Source organism: Saimiri boliviensis, chromosome 9 (assembly GCF_048565385.1).
Source record: "Saimiri boliviensis isolate mSaiBol1 chromosome 9, mSaiBol1.pri, whole genome shotgun sequence".
In the NCBI taxonomy this organism is placed as follows: domain Eukaryota; kingdom Metazoa; phylum Chordata; class Mammalia; order Primates; family Cebidae; genus Saimiri; species Saimiri boliviensis.
Genome location: NC_133457.1, coordinates 9,534,001 through 9,554,813, shown reverse-complemented (window position 1 = coordinate 9,554,813; position 20,813 = coordinate 9,534,001). Strand labels below are relative to the sequence as shown.

General features: G+C 40.9%; 1 protein-coding gene and 1 long non-coding RNA gene across 5 annotated transcripts in view; one reads left to right on the top strand and one right to left on the bottom strand.

Annotated features, from left to right (window-relative positions):
• DNAJC13 (DnaJ heat shock protein family (Hsp40) member C13) overlaps window positions 1–970 on the bottom strand; it is a 124,582-nt gene extending 123,612 nt beyond the window's left edge. For 2 of the 4 annotated variants that reach the window (XR_012519109.1, XM_074405456.1), the window contains exon 1: window positions 712–947. The gene's annotated coding sequence lies outside the window, so the exon portion shown is untranslated. Of the gene's footprint in view, window positions 1–711 lie in introns of all 4 variants that reach the window. The other 2 variants (XM_010335807.3, XM_003925076.4) reach the window with 1 other exon arrangement.
• Window positions 971–1,225: 255 nt separating this feature from the next.
• Window positions 1,226–20,813, top strand: part of LOC141585575 (uncharacterized) — a 121,860-nt gene continuing 102,272 nt past the window's right edge. The window contains exons 1-3 of the long non-coding RNA XR_012519110.1: window positions 1,226–1,552; window positions 5,989–6,156; window positions 7,179–7,296. This is a non-coding gene — a long non-coding RNA (uncharacterized LOC141585575). The remainder of the gene's footprint in view (window positions 1,553–5,988; window positions 6,157–7,178; window positions 7,297–20,813) is intronic.

The following is a 20,813-nucleotide window of genomic DNA, read 5'->3' as shown; positions in this document are numbered from 1 at the left end:
GCACTAAACAAAAGGAGAAAATTTAAGAGAAGGCACACTTCTTAAGCATAGTTAAGTGTCAAGCGATTAACAGCCACTTCACTGAGCGTCTTTCACCCACTCCAAGGCCACATTCAAAGGTAAAATCACAGCAGCGGAAGAAAGGCCACGTGAATAAACTGCCTTACAGGAAGGAAAAGCCTTGGGGGAGAAAATAATTTGGAAAAGGTACTGGAGAAGAGACGACGCGGATGCTCATTTCCTAACAAAACGAAACAAAGCAAGGAAAGTCAGTCCATGCAAGACTTGTGGGGAAGGAGGGTCGCGGACCCAAGGAAACAAGAGTTGCCGGCATCCAGCAGGAGGGTGCTCAGACTGGGAGACTGGAAGGGAATCCCGAGGGCGGAGCCCACAGGGGAATGAAGAGCGTGAGGGGTAAGGATACGTTATGGCCAACGGAGGAGCGTACTAGGTGGAAAACAAGAAAAACAGGCAAAAAGAGCCGACAGAGCCCTTAGCTAATGTCACTCATTAGCTGGGGGCGGGGGGGAGGTCCAACGGAAGGAACCAGACCAGCAGCCCGGGGGGAGGGTAATCTGCTTCCTTAGCAGCTCCAGGCTGCGGCGACCAAGACCACCCCTTTTTCCCTGCCCTGAGCCCCACAAAGTCCCCACGGCGTGGGAAGAGGGTAAGGCAGAGCCTCACGAGTCCAGTGCCCAGAGTCGGCATTACCTTCGCGGGAGGCTGGAGAGGCTCCAGCCCTAGCTCCTCCAGTCGCCGGCTCAGCGTCCGGAGTGGGATGAGGCGCCCTCCGGCCTCCTCACCCTCGCCACTTCCCCTTTCCCCAGCCGGGGCCCTGCAGCTCCGCTGCCGCGGGTTCCTGGTGCCGCCGCGCCGCTACCTCCCCGCCCCCTCCGCCTCCTCCCTCTGCCTCTCAGAGTTTCACTCTGGAGGCCGCCATCTTCGCTCAGGCTTTGAGCGACCGCGCTCTAATACGCCTGCGTCGCCGACGCCCAGGCCGTCACGAGGTCCAGTCAGCTGATTTCAACTCTTCCGCCTTCTGCCCCGCCCTCCCCATCCAGTTCGTTCTTTCCCAGAAATTCTGCGTCCCGCCGGCCCGCCCCCTAGCAGTTACACATGCGCAGAGTAACGACACCGGCCGTGGGATGTGGATTCCGCACAGCGCTTGAGGGGTCAGCGCCTCAGTGGGTGCTGAAAAGGTCACGCCCCTGGGCGTGCACGGCCATGACCACGCCCCTCCGGTGTGTGCCTCGGGGCCGCGCCCTTCGGCTCGTGTCTTGCGGGTAGTAGAGGCGCAACGTGGTACTTGAGCTTTAAAGCCCGAGAAAAGCCTGTTTTAGACGACCTCTTTTTAACCCTTGCCGTCAAGTGCCAGGGAGCATCCGCGAGGCAGTGTGAAGCCTCAGCCTGTTTCCTGGTTTGACTGGATTGGGAGCCAGCAGGTTCACTTACTGTTGAGACGCCCAGAACGACAGCAGAGCAGAGTTTAAGAGACGGGTGCTCTGGGAGGTCTCGGAGGCCAAACTGTCAGAGACGTCTAAGGCATTTGCAGGTGGGAATGCTGGCTAGTTCTGGTAGCCCCCATTTATTGTATGCCGATTTGGTGTTTAGAAGTTTCCTTAACGCTACTTAATCTTCAACTCTCTGAGACAGGAATCATCCTCACTTTGCAGCTAAATTGAGGCCCAGCCTCAGAGTAGTAGATATGGAGTTTGCTCCCAAGTAATTTGAATCCAGACCTTTGCTCTCTACATACCGTCTCCCTGAACCTCCCTTGAGAGGAGTCAGAGTAGTGAAAAGAGGGGTTATTGGGACTAAACGAGGGTGCAGCTAGAAATTACATGTTATCTGTGGACAATGGTTTAAATAAGAAAGGTCAGTGTCCACTCCCAGATCTGAGCTGTAAAGACCACAGTTTAAAAATTAGTGATTCTGCTGCAAACTTTAAAATAGAGGCAGTGTAGGGTGACCTGCATGGATAAGGGTTAAAGCTCTGGTAAGGAGTTTAATACTCGTTCTTCATGGCAGTCCTGAAACTGTGTGATTTCTTGGCATCCCCTTCAGCAGTTGGCTCATTTTATAGATAGCGATTGCAGGGTGAAAAACTGTAGAAAAATGATTTTTACAGACTTTACCTCTCGACTCTATTAAACCTTTGCCCTACCTTAGGGCAGAAAAGACTATTTGTGTTTATTCTTAGACTTTTCTGTAATGCAGCAGTAAAATAAGGTGCATGTTAGGGAAGGTACCAAGAATAGCTGGGTGTGGGAAGACAGAACCCGAAATAGAGTAGGAAGGGAGGAGAAGAAAAAAGAAACAGGACGGCTGTGTTAAGGGGCCTTATTGGCTTATCCCATGGAAACAAAAACGCGTGTTTATGTGGTTACAAAGCTTTGCAATAATCCCAGAAATTTATGTGGGTTATATTAATTCAGTTTTATAGAAGCAGCAAACCCAGAGAGTCCAGGAGACTTGCTCAAGGTGATGTAACTCCCAAAGGTTGAACCAAGATTAAGACACAGGACCTGCCTGTAACATCAAGGCCAGTGAACTATTAAACCCTCACACTGCTTCTCTGTTGAATATTTGAGACCAATAAAATCAATTCTCAGTGTTGAGAGGAGGCTTAGGCATCATGAACTGTTCGTATCCTCTTTAGTGGAAATTTCTCTGCCTCCCAAGACATCTTTTTGCATTGCATTTTTATAAGCCACTTTCCTGTATTCAGTCAACTTACGCTCTCTTCTATGAGTATTTTGTCTTGGTTTCTTGCTCTTTTCCTCTTATATGTGACATTCATTTAAAAATTTCTCTGCACAGCTAATCACCCTTTCCCACTCCCTCTCCCATGCATATCCTTCTAACTACTCCTGCCACAAATACTCATTTTAAAAAACCATATTCAGAGTGCTTTCAACCGTTTACAAGATGCAGTTTCATGCCTTTTCACAACTACTGGTTGCTTTTAATTGGATCTGTACAATGAATCATTCTTAAAATGCCACAACACAATACAGGAGTCAGAGTAGGACTTGTCTCTTCTTTCCCTGTTGTGTTAAATCAGTTTGATCCTTTCCCCACTCACCTCTTTTTTAAAAGAGTGGCTAATGCACACTTCTCTTTCTGGATTTATCTTTTTATTCAAAATTGAAGTTTGCATTAGCCTTTCTGACACTTTGATAGTGCAGATGTATCAAATTTACAATCCAAATTATGTGATGTACACTTACAATATTTCACAGCTTTAAAGAAAGAATACATTTCACTGCCTTTTAGACACCAATAGCCTTTATCAGTCTCCCAAGTTCGCATACAAGGCTGGAGTGATCTAAGACTTTAGAGAACCCACAAGAAAGTCAAACACTTGCTTATCTAATACAAATTGTTGCTAAATTGACCTTTCTAATTATATTAATGGCCAGATTCAACATAAATCCTTAAGAACTCATATCACAGGCCCGGCGCGGTGGCTCAAGCCTGTAATCCCAGCACTTTGGGAGGCCGAGGCGGGTGGATCACGAGGTCAAGAGATCGAGACCATCCTGGTCAACATGGTGAAACCCCGTCTCTACTAAAAATACAAAAAATTAGCTGGGCATAGTGGCGCGTGCCTGTAGTCCCAGCTACTCGGGAGGCTGAGACAGGAGAATTGCCTGAACCCAGGAGGCGGAGGTTGCAGTGAGCCGAGATCATGCCATTGCACTTTAACCTGGGTAACAAGAGCGAAACTCCGTCTCAAAAAAAAAAAAAAAAAGAAAATTATTATGAAGAAATTTAAAAGATTGCATTCGTAATTGTTCAATTGATTACACGTGTTAATGAAAAAGTAATGATACTTGTTAAAGCTTGGTAATAGGCTAAACATGATGCCTCGCACCTGTAATCCCAAGGCTTTGGGAGGCCAAGTCAGGAGGATCCCTTGAGGCCAGGAGTTTGAGACCAGCCTAGGCAATATAGTGGGACTCCTTTGCTACAAAAAAAATTAAAATAAAATAAAATAGTTAACTGGTTATCGGTGCAAGCCCCTGTAGTGCTACTCAGGAGGCTGAGGTAGGGGGATCTCTTGAGCCCAGTAGTTCAAGGCTACAGTGAGCCATAATTGTGTCACTGCGCTCCTAACTGGGCAACAGAGCAAGACCCGGAACCCCCTGCTCACCACAAAAAAGATTTTATTCAGTTTATTTAGGACCATGACAATAGGTACAGGAGCCACTGCAACAGGGGCTTGCAGTAAGGGAGAAAGATTGGGCTCAAGTCAGAAAACAACACGAACAAGTACCCATTTATCTCCAAGGAGCAGTGGGGTGGGGGTCAGTGGATGGAAAATTACTAAGAGAAAACATCAGGGGTGAGGGGTGATCGTGGATAAACCTACATAACAGGATTCTTGCTAAAGACAGGCCAGAGTGATTAGACATCTCCTGGGGGATGGTGAAAGATGAGGAATCTGATCACATATCAAGGATGATCAGATATCGAGGATAGAGAATTTTGGCTAAACTGACTTAGCTGGGTTCTTCTGCAGGCTAAACTTTTTAAGGAAGCACATAGAGGGGCCTAAGGAAACGTTCAGAAGCCTGATTAAAATTTGGCTGAGCGAAGAATCTTTGTCACATATGGAAATGATAATATTACAACTGTATATTCAGTTAAATAAAATGTTATTAAAATTAATTTCACATGTTTCTTTTTAAAAATGTAGCTACTAGTAAATGTAAAATTAAATATGGCTCCCATTATATTTCTCTTGGACAGTACTGTAATTAGAAAACCTTGTGCAGAAAAACAGTAAGTGTCAGGAAACACCTGAGTTGAGATGCTAAGCTTGAAGCTTCCACGGAATCTTCTACTGGACTTCATTTTAATTTGTTATGTGGTTGGTTGGTTGGTTGTCTTTAGTAGTTTTTCTCAAGATTTATCTGGCCACACGTATTTAGTTTTCTGTGTTTCTCCATACTGTGATTGTATCAACTTGAAATTATTTACAACGTATGACAAATTATGGCCTGAGAATTTCTTGATATTATATACATATGTATTTGCCTGTATATGGGTTCCACAATTTTTTATTTTTTATTTTTGTAAATGATAGCCTGGCTTCCCTGGCTCACTTAAATCCTACCCCAGGAACTAGTTCTATTATTAATGTGAATGAAAATTATTTTTTAAATAGTGTAATGATCTTCATATATAAAGGATTTTGAATTTATAACATTTTACTAACAAAAACATTGCTCTCGTTTAATTACAGGAAATTATCTAGATCTGACTATATTTTCAAAGATGGATGAGGAGGGAAAAGAAAATACTTATTCTGTGGTATAACAATTTTAAACTATAACTGAAATTTCAACTTGTTAAAAAAAAACACCTGTGTTCTTTTTCCTTATTAAATTTAACCCCAGCTACTCTTTTCAATATATATACTGCTGAGGGTTTTCTAATTCAGGTGTTCTTACTAATTAATTCAAATACTTCTTGTATTATCAGATTTGAGAAAAGTTAAGACCCTTATGTGGTTTTTTTTCCATAAGGGGTTTTGAAGTGAACAAGATTTCCAATTTGCTATGAAATTATCATATTCAGACATTTTTAATCATCAGCACTTAAAGTAAATATAATGTAGTTTTAAAAAAATCACAGGCAAGTTTCTTATCCTCTTTGAGTCTTAGTTCCCTCTTTTCTAAACTTGGGATATTGATACCTACCTTGAGAGACATTTGCAGTAGTTAAATAACTTATGTAGACCACTTCATTACTGAGCACACACTATAGTTAACATCAGGGTCTCCAGCATGTTTGTGTTTGAGTTTTTAAATGAAACAGGTTTGCTGTAGTTCTTATCATCAGAGGACTAACCGTGACAAGATAAGCAGACATTCTATATTATTAGCAAAATGGAGAAAATTCAAGTGTTCATTCTTGACAACCATATTTGAATACTCCTATCATGAAAAATCATTAAATAGTTCATTTTATTTCTTACAGAGAACACAGAGTTGACTTGCTCAATGAATGTTATGTGAATGTTAATGCAAAAAAAGACTTAGATGGATGCAATTTAAACTGTCACAATGTATTTGAGAAATGATGATCCAAAATTTGACCATGAAGAAGTTCTTAGAATGTCAATGAGTCATTCACACCTAAATCAAGGTGAGTTGATTAAGTGCAACAAAAGCTTTTACTTCCCACTAATTTTGTTAAAGCTCATTGCAACTACATAGAAAGAAAGGATGTCTATTCATTTGTCTGGGATAATAACTTATTCATATTATGTTCATCTGAGAACATAAAACTTTATTACACAAATTACTGTGGTCTTCGAGCATATAAAGATGATATGACTGCTGTTTCCATGTAAAACTTTATTTTGTCAATGAAACGATTACTGTTTTTTTCTTCCTGTGAGTAACAATAAATCAAGTGGCAGCCACCTACTTAGCATAAAGGAAAATAAAACTTATGAAAGAAATAGTGTTTCAAGCTCAGCTAATCAGCTTGTAAAGTTACTGGTTCTGAAATCTATACTGTGAATTTTGAGAAAAAAAGTAAATCAATGTAAACCAAAATAAAAGGCATATATTAACAAAGCCAATTTGAAAAAAAATAAAACATATAAAATAGAAACTCACATATACTAGTCACTGCAAATGTTAAAGTTACTTTGGTTCTATTCTTAATCTGCCTGTCAGACAAACTTTGAGAGTTGAAGGATTATAAATCATTCTACTATAAAAACACATACACACGTATATTTATTAATAGACTAGATAAAGAAAATGTGGCACATAGGCCGGGCACAGTGGCTCAAGCCTGTAATCCCAGCACTTTGGGAAGCCGAGGCGGGTGGATCACGAGGTCAAGAGATTGAGACCATCCTGGTCAACATGGTGAAACCCCATCTCTACTAAAAATACAAAACATTAGCTGGGCATGGTGGCATGTGCCTATAGTCCCAGCTACTCAGGAGGCTGAGGCAGGAGAATTGCCTGAACCCTGGAGGCGGAGGTTGCGATGAGCTGAGATTGCACCATTGCACTCCAGCCTGGGTAACAAGCGTGAAACTCTGTCTCAAAAAAAAAAAAAAAAAAAGAAAGAAAGAAAGAAAATGTGGCACATATACACCATGGAATACTATGCAGCCATAAAAAATAATGAGTTCATATCCTTTGCAGGGACATGGATGAAGCTGGAAACCATCATCCTCAGCAAACTAACACAGGAACAGAAAACCAAACACCGCATGTTCACACTCATAAGTGGGAGCTGAACAATGAGAACACCTGGACACAGGTAGGGCAACACCACACACCGGGGCTTGTGGTGGGGCTGGGTCGGGGGGGAGGCGGGAGGGAAGGGAGAGCATTGGGACAAATACCCAATGCATGCGGAGCTTAAAACCTAGGTGACCAGTTGATGATAGGTGCAGCAAATCACCATGGCACAGCACATGTATTACTATGTAACAAACCTGCATGTTCAGCAGATGTATCCCAGAACTTAAACTAAAATTTTTTTTAAAGCAGTAGTCTATAACATCAGTGCATGTACCCCAGAACCTAAAGTAAAATTTAAAAAAAAAGTATGAACATGTTAAGTTTTAGAAACCTTCTATATTTCCAAAGTAAATATTATTGCCTACCCAATATCATTTTCCTCTTCTTTCTTACAAATTGAAGGAGGCAATGTGCCACCTACAAATATTACATTGTCAACCTTCTCTCAGATGGGCTGACCATATCACAGATGACATAATTCTGGCTAATGAAATGTAAGCAGACATTGTTGTTATGGGCTACCAGATTCAGCTAGTAGGTCTGCGAAGAGATTGCCGGGGCAGACCTGTGTTACTTACAGTAAAATGATTACAAGCTTGCTTTGCTTTTTAGATACTGAGATTTATGCCACAGATCATATCCAAACTATGGTGCAGTAAAATAAAAGCAGAGATCCAGCGGTAACAGGAGGCCTATGGTAAAGACCATCTGAGAGCACCCTATAAGGGTGGAACACTGCAGTGTGGTTGCAGAGCCCAAAAAACTACTTTGGTCCTACAACTCTTCTCAACACAAAAGAGTTTGTGTGAGGTTCTCATAAAGGGAGCTTATGCAAAAGACTCTGAGAAGTAATGCAACCTCTGCTCACAAGACTTGGGAGGTTCTTTGCAGATAGGAGCTATTGGAGCAATTCCGATTGCTCTGTGTCCACACGATGCTCGGGAAATAAAAGCCTCTTGTTGCATTGTGTGTGGTCAGACCTTAGGCACCTTATCCGCTGCACCTCTCTTGCCAAAATGCCTGGATAGACGATGGGTGGTAAAATCTCACTGTCCTTAGTCAGCATTTCTTAGAAGAACCTCGTTTGCTTTTGAATGCTGCAGGCACATGCTCTTCCTCCGGCTATCTTCCTCCTTAACCCCCCTCCCTACAGCCTGCAAGATTAACAAGATAACGCACCCAATAAAAGTACATGAAGCCCAGAGCTTCATGCCAACGCAGATCACCCCGCCAGAGTGCCTCAGACCCCCGGACCCCATGCTGTAAAATTCTATACTTTTGTCTTTGTCTTTATTTCTTTTCTCACTCCCTCATCACTGCTGGAACACGGGGCACCTACAAACAGAGTTGGGCTGGTTACCAACAAGGTGTTCTTTTTTCCCCACTCTTTATTTATTTATTTATTGTTTTTCTTCCCAGAGCATAGTTGTGATGGCTAGAGCTGCCTGTCTCTGGGCATCTGTTTTATTTCTGAATTCAGCACTCAATGATGTTCTATTTCCTAAGGGCTGGGCTATTGAGTGTCACTGTGTTATTCATGCAAATAACAAGAAATTAAGAGTATTACTGTTTCAGCACAATATAGTAAGAGGCTGCCAATAAAAATAGCCACATTAATGAGCTTTACAGAACAAAGTACAATTTTGTTTGGTATTCCTTTGAATCTCCTCACCAGAGTACAGCACAAACTAGAATCTCTAAATGTTACCTACATAATAAATGTTTGAAATAGAAAAAAAGGGCCAGGCGCAGTGGCTCACGCCTGTAATCCCAGCACTTTGGGAGGCCGAGGCGGGTGGATCACGAAGTCAAGAGATCAAGACCATCCTGGTCAACATGGTGAAACCCTGTCTCTACTAAAAATATGAAAAATTAGCTGGGCATGGTGGGGCGTGCCTGTAATCCCAGCTACTACTCGGGAGGCTGAGGCAGGAGTTTTGCCTGAACCCAGGAGGCGGAGGTTGCGGTTAGTCGAGATCCCGCCATTGCACTCCAGCCTGGGTAACAAGAGCGAAACTCTGTCGCAAAAAAAAAAAAAAAAAAAAAAAGAGAGAAAAAAAAAGAAAATAGTATACTATACTAGAAAGAAACAGAGGTTTAGTTACAGCAAGTAGGGTATTACGTTTTTTCTTATTTATAAGATTACAGGCACGCGCCACCATGCCCAGCTAATTTTTTTGTATTTTTAGTAGAGACGGGGTTTCACCATGTTGACCAGGTTGGTCTCGATCTCTCGACCTTGTGATCCACCCGCCTCGGCCTCCCAAAGTGCTGGGATTACAGGCTTGAGCCACCGCGCCCGGCCAATTTCTTTTCCTTTTTTTCTGAGACGGAGTCTCACTCTGCTGCCCAGGCTGGAGTGCAGTGGCACAATCTCGGCTCACTTCAGCCTCCATCTCCCAGGTTCAAGCAATTATCCCACCTTAGCCTCCAGAGTAGCTGGAATTACAGGCACGTGCCACCATGCCCAGCTAATTTTTTGTATTTTTAGTAGAGATGGGTTTTTGCCATGTTGGCCAGGTTGGTCTCAAACTCCTGACCTCATTATCCGCCCACCTTGGCCTCCCAAAGTGCTGGGATTACAGGCATAAGCCACTGCGTCGGCCCAATTTTTTTATCAGTGAAATGAAGGTAATAATACATGTCAAAAACAGTTGTTCTGAGATTATACAAGAATGAAGATATGCCATGCTATCTAATACTGATGAACCAATATTATTTTATATTACAAATGTACATAATAGAAAAATAAAACTCAGAAACTCTAAAAAATGGGGTAAGGGAGAGGGAGATAGTCTAAACGTGCCAAATCTTTGTCTAATAATAGGGAGTAAATATTCAGACATTTTTAGTCATCAGCATTTGAAGGAAATATAATGTAGTTTAAAAAATATCACAGGCAAGTTCCTTATCCTCTTTGAGTCTTACTTCCTCTTCTGTAAATTTGGGATATTGATACCTATCTTGAGAGACATTTGCAGGAGTTAAGTAACTTATGTAGACCGCTTACTATCAAGGGAAATACTATCAGGGGAAAAGATATGTATGTATGGAGGTCACAGATGGTCTTAGGGGGATTTTATCTAATAATAGGGAGTAAATTAATACTTTCCCAGATTTTAAAAACTAAGAATGAAGGGCAGAAGGCACATTACATTTATGGATCATTTAGTAAGCACCACTCATTCTCCGTAAGTGTTAACTTTCTCCCTTCCTTATATACCCTTTGTTTTCTTCCTCTGTAATTCTAGAAGCAGATAATGCAACATTTGGAGCAGTACTGTACTATGTTATGCAGTAGGCAGTTTAAGTAAGTGTTTAGGGCACCAGCTAAGCAAGGACCCTCAAGCTGAAATAAACTTGAAAAGGATTTGCTAATTATCGTTTTATAAAAGCATTCAAAATAATAATCATGGTGGAGAAATTAGAACTTTGTTATTTCCTTCATTTATTTCATGAATATAGAATTGAGGACCTGTAAAGATATAAATCCAGCTCTGAATTGGAGAGATTTTTTAAAAATAAATGAAAATATGAAACAGGAGACTTTATATAACTATGTTGAAAACAGGAATTGAAGATAGGCATGAGAGACCAAAGGAGAATTGTAAGAGAAGACTTTGCTGGACATTGAAAGTCTACCACACACCCTGCTCTGTTAGAACAGCCTGTTGTTACCTGTTGCTAACCCCATTTGTACAACTGAAGATTCTCCACAAAGTTCAGAAAGCTAATGGGATTTGTCCAAAATCCTGTAGTCAAGTAAGTGCCAGAGTTAGAATTTGAACCCAAATCCACTTGATTCCATAGCTCAGCATTCTCCAAGAGTAATCACTGACTGCTGTTTTTATTTATAGGTCAAATGGTACACTGTGAGTAAACGGAATAAACTGACTAAGATATTTTGATCCTTCCTCAAGGAATCTTAATATTTTCTGTCATGACTAGAACATAAACTGTGTAGTGATTATTATTACTATCAGGGGAAAAGATGGGTACATATGGAAGTCACAGATGGTCTTAGGGGGATGACAAAGGTGATAAATAGTGAGAATTTCCACTGAAGAAAAAGTGTATATGTTAATAGTTATCTAGAAATATTACAGTTACGTTTTTCCTGAGATTTATTATCATTTCCACTCTAAGGATTTTCCAACATGTAAAGTAGTCTTATTTATAGGCTTAGTTATATCAGCTTCCCCTTTGTGATCTGAAAGCAGAATCTTTCAAATATTATATTAATAGATTGGATTAAGGAACTCTTTAAAAATATATCAGATCATTAAATGTAATTGCCTTCTTATCCTTTTTTTCTGTATAATCGTAGAAGACATATACTTTCTTTCATATGGTTTTCTTTTTTTTTTGGAGACGGAGTTTTGCTCTTGTTACCCAGGCTGGAGTGCAATGGCACAATCTCGGCTCACCGCAACCTCCTCCTCCTGGGTTCAGGCAATTCTCCTGCCTCAGCCTCCTGAGTAGCTGGGATCACAGGCACGCGCCACCATGCCCAGCTAATATTTTGTATTTTTAGTAGAGACGAGGTTTCACCATGTTGACCAGGATGGTCTCGATCTCTTGACCTTGTGATCCACCCGCCTCAGCCTCCCAAAGTGCTGGGATTACAGGCTTGAGCCACCGCACCCGGCCCTCATATGTTTTTTTTTAACCTGTGTGTCAGTGTGTAAACATTAATTACTGGAAAACCGTGTCTTAGTTCACTTGGGCTGCTGTAACAAAATACCATAAACTTACAACTTATAAACAACAGAATTTGCTGGGCAAGGGTGCAGTGGCTCATGCCTCCCATCACTTTGGAGTCCAAGGCAGGTAGATTACTTGAGTCCAGGAGTTTGAGACCAGCCTGGGCAACATAGAAAGACCCAGTCTCTTCAACAACAACAACAACAACAACAACAACAACAAACCCTGGTTCCAGCTACTCAGGAAGCCGAGCAACAACAACAACAACAACAATAACAGCAAACCCTGGTTCCAGCTACTCAGGAAGCTGAGCAACAACAACAATAACAAAAAACCCTGGTTCCAGCTACTCAGGAAGCCGAGATAGGAGGATCACTTGAGCCTGGCATGTTGACGCTGCAGTTTGCTGTGACAGTGGCATACTGCACTCCAGCCTGGGTGACAAGAGTGAGACCTTGTCTCAATAATAATAATAATAATAATAATAAAGCCCAGAATGTATTTCTCCCAGTTCTGGAGGCTGGGAAGTCCAAGGTGCTAGCAGGTTTGGTGTTTGGTGTGAACTCTCTTTCTGGTTGCTGGATGGTTTGTAGCAGTGTCCTCACGTCATGGAATGGGTGAAGAGTCTCTCTCAGGACTCTTTTACAAAGGCATTAATCTTCCCAAGGGCCCCACCTCCTAATACTCCTTTTGGGGTAGGATTTCAACATAAAAATTTTGTGGGGTTGCAAACACTCAGACTACAGCAATATGTAACTATTAGAAAACTATGTTTGCCATAAGATATTTCTATATTTATATATGTTAAACATATAACTTAAGATTGTTTCCAAATATGAAAATAAAATAGCATTTATTTTTGAATTTAAATCTGCCAGCAACCAAATTGATTATAAAACGTAAACAAACCAGGTTTAGCGAAAATATCCTTGACACATACAGTGAGAAATTCAAATAGACAATGTTTTCACTTTGCCTTAGCTCCTGAAACAAGTGAAATTTGGAAAATTCTCTTTATCAAACACTTTTCCAAGAAAATACACTATTTCTTATTAAGGTTTTCTATACTATCTCATATAACCAAGGGAAAGATAGTCTAGCTAATCCAAGGTTCTGGTTAGTTATGGGTCCAATTTTTAAAGAAATGTCATATGTCATATATCATCCTGTAGTAGGAGCAGCCATGAGAAACAGAGCTCTCAAACACCGAATGGGGAAGGAAGGGGTTTATTATTATTACCACTGGGAGCCGGGCGATGATTTGTCTAAACTCAGCTCATCCAACAAAGAAAGTTTCTGCCTTTGTATAGGCTTAGACTCTATATATTACACGTGAAAGGATCTTAGGTTTACAGACTGAGAAATCACATATGAAAGGGTTTCAGGTTTACAGTTTTAGAAATCACATATGAAAGGGTTTCGAGTTTATAGTTTTAGGAGTCACATGTGAAAAGGTTCTGGTCTCCAGATGGAGGAGTGGGGTGGGGGTTAGATCTTGTTTAAGGGAAGACAGTGTCTTCCGGAGAGTTTCCCCAATACCAAGCCTGCCATCTACAAGAAGGTGATTGTAGAAGGAGGTGCCAGTCGGCCAGCCTTTTCTTCTATTGAAATGCAATGTGGAAGTTGAGGAGGAGGTGATTCCAGATGCCTGGGTCTCCTTCCTCAATCCTGTCTCATATATATCATTTATTGAACAGTTTACTTTGTACTGGGCACTCTGCTAAGGACTTTAATGCATTACCTCATTTTATTTTCATAACACACAGGAAGACACTTATTATCCCCATTTTACAGATGAGGAACCCAATACTTGAGAGAGGTTATTGAGTGTTCCCCAAGTCATATCACTAGAAAGCAGTACTGCTTTTCATTTTTTTTTTTTTTTTTGAGACGGAGTTTCGCTCTTGTTACCCAGGCTGGAGTGCAATGGCGCGGTCTCGGCTCACCGCAACCTCTGCCTCCTGGGCTCAGGCCATTCTCCTGCCTCAGCCTCCTAAGTAGCTGGGATTACAGGCACACGCCACCACGCCCAGCTAGTTTTTTGTATTTTTAGTAGAGATGGGGTTTCACCATGTTGACCAGGATGGTCTCGATCTCTCGACCTCGTGATCCACCTGCCTCGGCCTCCCAAAGTGCTGGGATTACAGGCTTGAGCCACCGAGCCCGGCCCAGTACTGCTTTTCAAACCAGGTCTGTTGGATTTCAAAGTCCATGCTCCAAATTACTGCATTTCATTTAGTTCATAAGTTCTAGAAGCCATGGCTTTCTCTTTCCTTAGTCATTCAGTAGTCAGTTCTGGTTATCATTCTACTAAAACGTGTATTAGAGATTCTCAAATGAAGGAAAGACAGTGCAAGTCTTTCACACTTTGTTCATAGAGCATTTTCTCAGAATATCATGACTTACAACTAGTGTTTTATTCTTATAAATATAAATTTTGTAATATTATATTCTTTTTATTAAAATCTGCCCTACAAATAAATTATCTCCTCAAAAACATCATGTCTATGAGTATGAAATTTTAAATAACAGAAAATATGACTTGCCCACATCTGTAGTCTTCCTCAGTTCTAGCCCATCTGTAGGCTAAATTAGGACTAAAAGAAATGGAAAGTAAATAGTCTGTTTCTAGTGGAAGCAAATAAATGACAAAGGGGAAGTAAAACTGCAAAATAATCTAAAATCAGCTAAAATTAAATTGTAGCATTGAAGTTCATGGATTAAAGAGGGGATTTTCATAAATGGCTATATCTTAGTGTTTGAGTTAATTTATTACATAATCAGTTGATATGAGCACAGGTCCAAGCCTATGTGACAGCAGGTAGATGAAGAAATCAGGTAGGTCCTGGACACTATGGGCTCTTTCCTTTTTTCCCTTAACTCACATACCTCCTATTCCATTTGGTAAAAGATGTCTTAAGAAAAGGAAAAACCTAGCTCAACAATGGGAACACTCTCTCAATATTTTAAGAAGGGAGCAGGTGGATGTATTACTACCTGGGCAGTTAGCAGTGATGATGACCTATACAAAATATGGGCAGGGATTTCTAGTTTTATCTCCAAAAAATGTTTAATGTACCTGTCTTTCTTTTCCTCTCCAGCTTTAATATTGTTTTCGTTTTGCCTCACTTTTATCACTCTACTCAACTTTACTCAAGGGGACTTTTGTACAGAAAATGATCAAAGGCATTCAACCATCAACAGTTAAAACGGCCTCCTCCATAGTCAGTCCATCTCTCAGCCAACATTTATTACAACAACACCCCGATTAATGTCATTTTTAAGAGTCTGCTGACTTCAGTGGCATTTTGATTATACAATTTGAGATTATTAGAGTCCCCTTCTCTCATGGAGAAGGGGAACCAAATATTCCTTGTTGCTCTCTCATCAGGATATGCTCTTGAATAATTCTTCCACTGAAGTTTTCCTGGAAATGATGAATCCAGTATGACAAAGCAGGTGGAATGGAGTAGTGAGTTGGCTGTCCAAAAGAAAGCCTGACTGCCTCTGCTTGGTTCACCAGTGGCCAGCTAGGAATACCACAATCATTATTACAGATCATTCCTGTTAACTCATAGTCCTGGGGTCTCACTAAGGTTTCTAGCAGCTCAGACTGTGAGCGGTAAATTTCAGTTCTGCCTGATGTGGAGCCAGGGTGAACCATGTAACACCCGCTACTCAAACAGGCCTCTAAAGAGAAGCTGCTTATCTGATCTACATAAAAACTTCGACTGCACTAATCAGATAGGGTCACCACAGTTTTAAGAATCAATAAATCAAAATTCCCGGATAAATTATGAAGATCATAAAAGGATTTGTTTAGACTAATTGAATATACTCTGTTGAATGAGAAGGATGGAAGGATGGAGTTTTTATAAAACATTAATTTTTACCGTAACACATGAAATAACTGCAAAACACATGTAGTAGGAAGCTAATAAATGATTCTGCTTTCCTGAGGAACTGCTTTGACAGCAGCCCAAATAGCCTTCAAAGCGCTAATTTAGTTTCTGTCCCATCCTGCTTTCTGTTATCCCTATTTCCTCCTTGTGACCCAGTATGTGATTCAAATAGAAGCTGTCTAGGGTCATTAAAGCAAGCTGTTGCAGAAGCTGGGCTGTCGATTCAACTTTTGGCAGACTGTTCAGTGAAAGCCTTGATTTCATTTTTGTTAGGCAGCAAACAATAGCAGCACACTGGCTCTGCTGATAAAAAGAACAAAGAAAACAAACCAATATATTTCTATTTCTAATCAAAAGAAGATGTTTGCTCCCTATTCCACTGTTTTCTGGCATCAAAAAGTCTTAAGTAGCCAGAATGAGAATTGGTTAATATCTCCAGTAGTAAAGGTTTAAAACCAAAATTCATAAAAGTAAATAAGTAAAGTAGATAATTGTCTCTCTCCCAGACCTTCATTTCCTACACTGATGACCCTCTTCTCTTCCTACTCTGTTCTGCATTGCTATCTGTTCAGTACAATTATTCTCTTTGTAAAGCAGCCTATTTAGAAAGGAAAAGATTCACTGCTTTGTAACCTTCATGCTGCCACGGGCAGTGTTCTGGTTTGTATTTCAAAGCTGATATTGACCAGCATGTCAGAGAATTTGTACGGTACTTTCTACTTGTCACTGTGCAAAATGGAATTTTGATGATCAAGTTACTATAGATAGCTAAATTAGGTAAAGCAAGAGCCCACTTTGGATGCTTATATTAATAAAACAATCCAGACATTAGACACATCTTAGTATGAACCTGCATATCTCCAAACTTTTTGATCAGATTAATGACAGATAATCTGAACACTGAGAATAGGAGAAATTCTTCATGGCTGAAAACATAACTATTTAGTCAGCATAATTATTATCTCCTTAACAAGCAGCAAATTCATAATGTGACATTAAGGAGACTTGGGCTTTTGTTGATCAGTGTCTTTTGGAAACATGCCTCTTGGTGCAGTCATGTCCTGAATGACGCAATTTGTAAAGGGGACTTAGTCCAACACAGGGAAGCTTCAGGCCAGCTCACCTTTATCTCCAATGAGTCTTTTCAAACACAATTTGCTGAGGTCCTTTAATATAACTTGTTCCTTTTTTTTCTAACAAAAAACCGTGAATCAAAAAATGATGAGAAGGGCCGAGTGTGGTGGCTCACGCCTGTAATCCCATCACTTTGGGAGGCCGAGGTGGGTGGATTGCTTGAGGTCAGGAGTTCGAGACCAGCCTGGCCAACATGGTGAAACCCTGTCTCATTCTTTTAAAAATAAATAAATAAATAAGTAAATAAAAATGATGAGAAGCACTATACTGGCATCTACCACAATAAATAAATAAATAAATAATGATGAGAAGCACTACACTGGAATCTACCACAATTAACATTTTGTGGCAGCATTACAAAAAAAGTTTCTTTTTTTTTTTTGAGACTGAGTTTCGCTCTTGTTACCCAGGCTGGAGTGCAATGGCGCGATCTCGGCTCACCGCAACCTCCACCTCCTGGGTTCAGGCAATTCTCCTGTCTCAGCCTCCTGAGCAGCTGGGATTACAGGCATGCACGACCATGCCCAGCTAACTTTTTGTATTTTTAGTAGAGACGAGGTTTCACCTTGTTGACCAGGATGGTCTCGATCTCTTGACCTCGTGATCCACCCGCCTTGGCCTCCCAAAGTGCTGGGATTACAGGCTTGAGCCACTGCGCCCGGCCAAAAAAAGTTTCTTAATTTAACTCTGCTTTTGTGTAGTATCAAAATTTTTGATCTTGAACAAAATAAAACAGCAAAAAATATTTTTCAGAATTTTATCATTTTCTAATTGCTGCAAAGCTTAGATAATGGGTAATCTTAGATAATGGGTAAGCTTAGAATATGGGTAATAAGAAATCAACAGAAAGTCTCAGTGGTCATTAGTTGACCACTGAGTGGTCATTTCATAGTTGTATTAGTCCATTTTCACACTGCTATAAAGAACTGCCCAAAACTGGGTAATTTAAAAAGGAAAGAGGTTTAATTGACTCACAGTTTAGCATGGCTGGGGAGGCCTCAGGAAACTTACACAAGGCACTTTCTTCACAAGGTGGCAGGAAGGAGAATGAACACAGAAGGAACTACCAAATGTTTATAAAACCATCAAATCTCATGAGAGCTCACTCACTATCATGAGAACAGCATGGAGGAAACCATCCTCATAATTCAATTACCTCTACCTGGTCTCTCCCTTGACAGGTGGGGATTATGGAGATTATGGCAATTACAATTCAACATGAGATTTTGGGTGGGGACACAGCCAAACCATATCAATAGTATCATTTTATTTGGTGGTAAGGATCAGAATCTAGGCATGACTTTGTTATCATCACAAGGAAGAAAATACCTTGTAAAATCAAATAGTAGGGAGAAAGAATACGGAATCATACTTTACCCAAATATACTAGGCTCTCATATCTCAGTGTACATACAAAGTTTGAGTATATCCAGTCAGGTTCAGAAACCTCTATTTTCAGGCAGAGTGGATTAGACAGAAGAAATGCCCACAGTAGCAATTTGATTCCTTCTCAAGTATACATCAGCACCTCGGACCAAAAGAATCAGTATCGCCTGGGAACTTGTTACAGCAACAGATTTTTAGATTTAACCCTAGACCAGCTGAATCAGAGTCCCTTTGGAGAGGGCCCAGAAATCTGTTTCAACAAGTTCAATGTGATTCTGATGCACTTTCAACTTAGACATCTACTGGAATACAAACTCAGTAGCAGTTTAGAGTGGAAACTTTGGAATCAGACTACATGACATTGAATCCCATGTCTATCATTTGCTAGTTCTTTAAGAAAACAGAATTTAAGCAAGTTATCAAAACCCTTTGTGCCTCAGTTTTCTCATCTAGAAATGGGGCTAGTAATAACAGCTTTTTAATATGTTTGTTAAGACTAGAGCAGTAAATATTTATGAAGCACTTAGAATAGCCTCTGACACTTGGTAAGTGCTTTGAAAGAGTTTCCCATTATTCTCCTAGGACTGTAGCAATATCCAACAATGTTTCTGGAATCTCTAAGTACCAATAGGAAAGCAAACATGTATTTCATATCAAACAAGTATCATATCATTTATTTGAAAATTCATTCATCAAATATTTATTGAAAATCTACTAAGTTTAAGGTATAATGTTATGTTCTTCACATTTTTAGATAGTAACTCATAAAAGACATATTTAAGAATGCATTAGTTAGGAGCCCAGATGATGGTAACTGGATCAGACTGGGAGGGGTAGAAATGGTAAAAACAAAACAAAACAAAAACCCTGCATTAAAGAAGAGTAGCCGGGTGTGGTGGCTCAAGCCTGTAATCCCAGCACTTTGGGAGGCCGAGGCGGGTGGATCACAAGGTCAAGAGATCGAGACCATCCTGGTCAATGTGGTGAAACGCTGTCTCTACTAAAAATACAAAAAATTAGCTGGGCATAGTGGCGCGTGCCTGTAATCCCAGCTACTCAGGAGGCTGAGGCAGGAGAATTGCTTGAACCCAGGAGGCGGAGGTTGCGGTGAGCCGAGATGGCACCATTGCACTCCAGCCTGGGTAATGAGCGAAACTCCATCTCGAAAAAAAAAAAAAGAAAGAAGAAGATTATATCTATTATCTATTTAACAAAAAAACAGAATAGAAGATACACATAATACCCCCGATCAATGAGGATTCATAACTTGGTCTTAACTTCTCCTCTAATTTTAATACTATTTTCCATGTGACAGTGGTAGACTGATGACTGTATTTGCTACTTCAATTTTGTTAAACATCCTTATTTAAAAGAAGGATGTACAACTCTAAGAGTATAATTATTTCCTTTATTCAACTGATTTTGCTCTCTCCATTTTTTTTTTTTTTTTTGAGACGGAGTTTTGCTCTTGTTACTCAGGCTGGAGTGCAATGGCGCGATCTCGGCTCACCGCAACCTCTGCCTCCTGGGTTCAGGCCATTCTCCTGCCTCAGCCTCCCGAGTAGCTGGGATTACAGGCACGTGCCACCATGCCCAGCTAATTTTTGTATTTTTAGTAGAGACGGGGTTTCACCATGTTGACCAGGATGGTCTTGATCTCTTGACCTTGTGATCTACCCGCCTCGGCTTCCCAAAGTGCTGGGATTATAGGTGTGAGCCACCACGCCCGGCCGGGTCATGGTTTTTAAAAATCCATTTTGAAAATTTGTTTTTTTAAAAAAACTCACTGTATTGACGTCTGATTGACATGTAAAATAAGTTTTGTTTTTGTTTTTGTTTTTGTTTTTGAGGCAGAGATTGGCTCTTGTTGCCTAGGCTGGAGTGCAATGGCTCAATCTCAGCTCACCGCAACCTCTGCCTCCCAGGTTAAAGCAATTCTCCTGCCTCCGCCACCTGAATAGCTGGGATTACAGGAATGCACCACCATGCTCAGCTAATTTTGTATTTTTAGTAGAGACAGGGTTTCTCCATATAGCTCAGGCTGGTCTCAAACTCCTGACCTCAGGTGATCCATCCATCTTGGCCTCCCAAAGTGCTGGGATTATAGGAGTGAGCCACTGTGCCCAGCCATAAAAGAAGTTTTTACGTATAACTTGTGTATATAAAATGTATCTTGGCCAGGCGCGGTGGCTCAAGCCTGTAATCCCAGCACTTTGGGAGGCTGAGGTGGGTGGATCACGAGGTCAAGAGATCGAGACCATCCTGGTCAACATGATGAAACCCCGTCTTTACTAAAAATACAAAACATTAGCTGGGCATGGTGGCGTGTGCCTGTAATCCCAGCTGCTCAGGAGGCTGAGGCAGGAGAATTGCCTGAACCCAGGAGGCGGAGGTTGTGGTGAGCCGA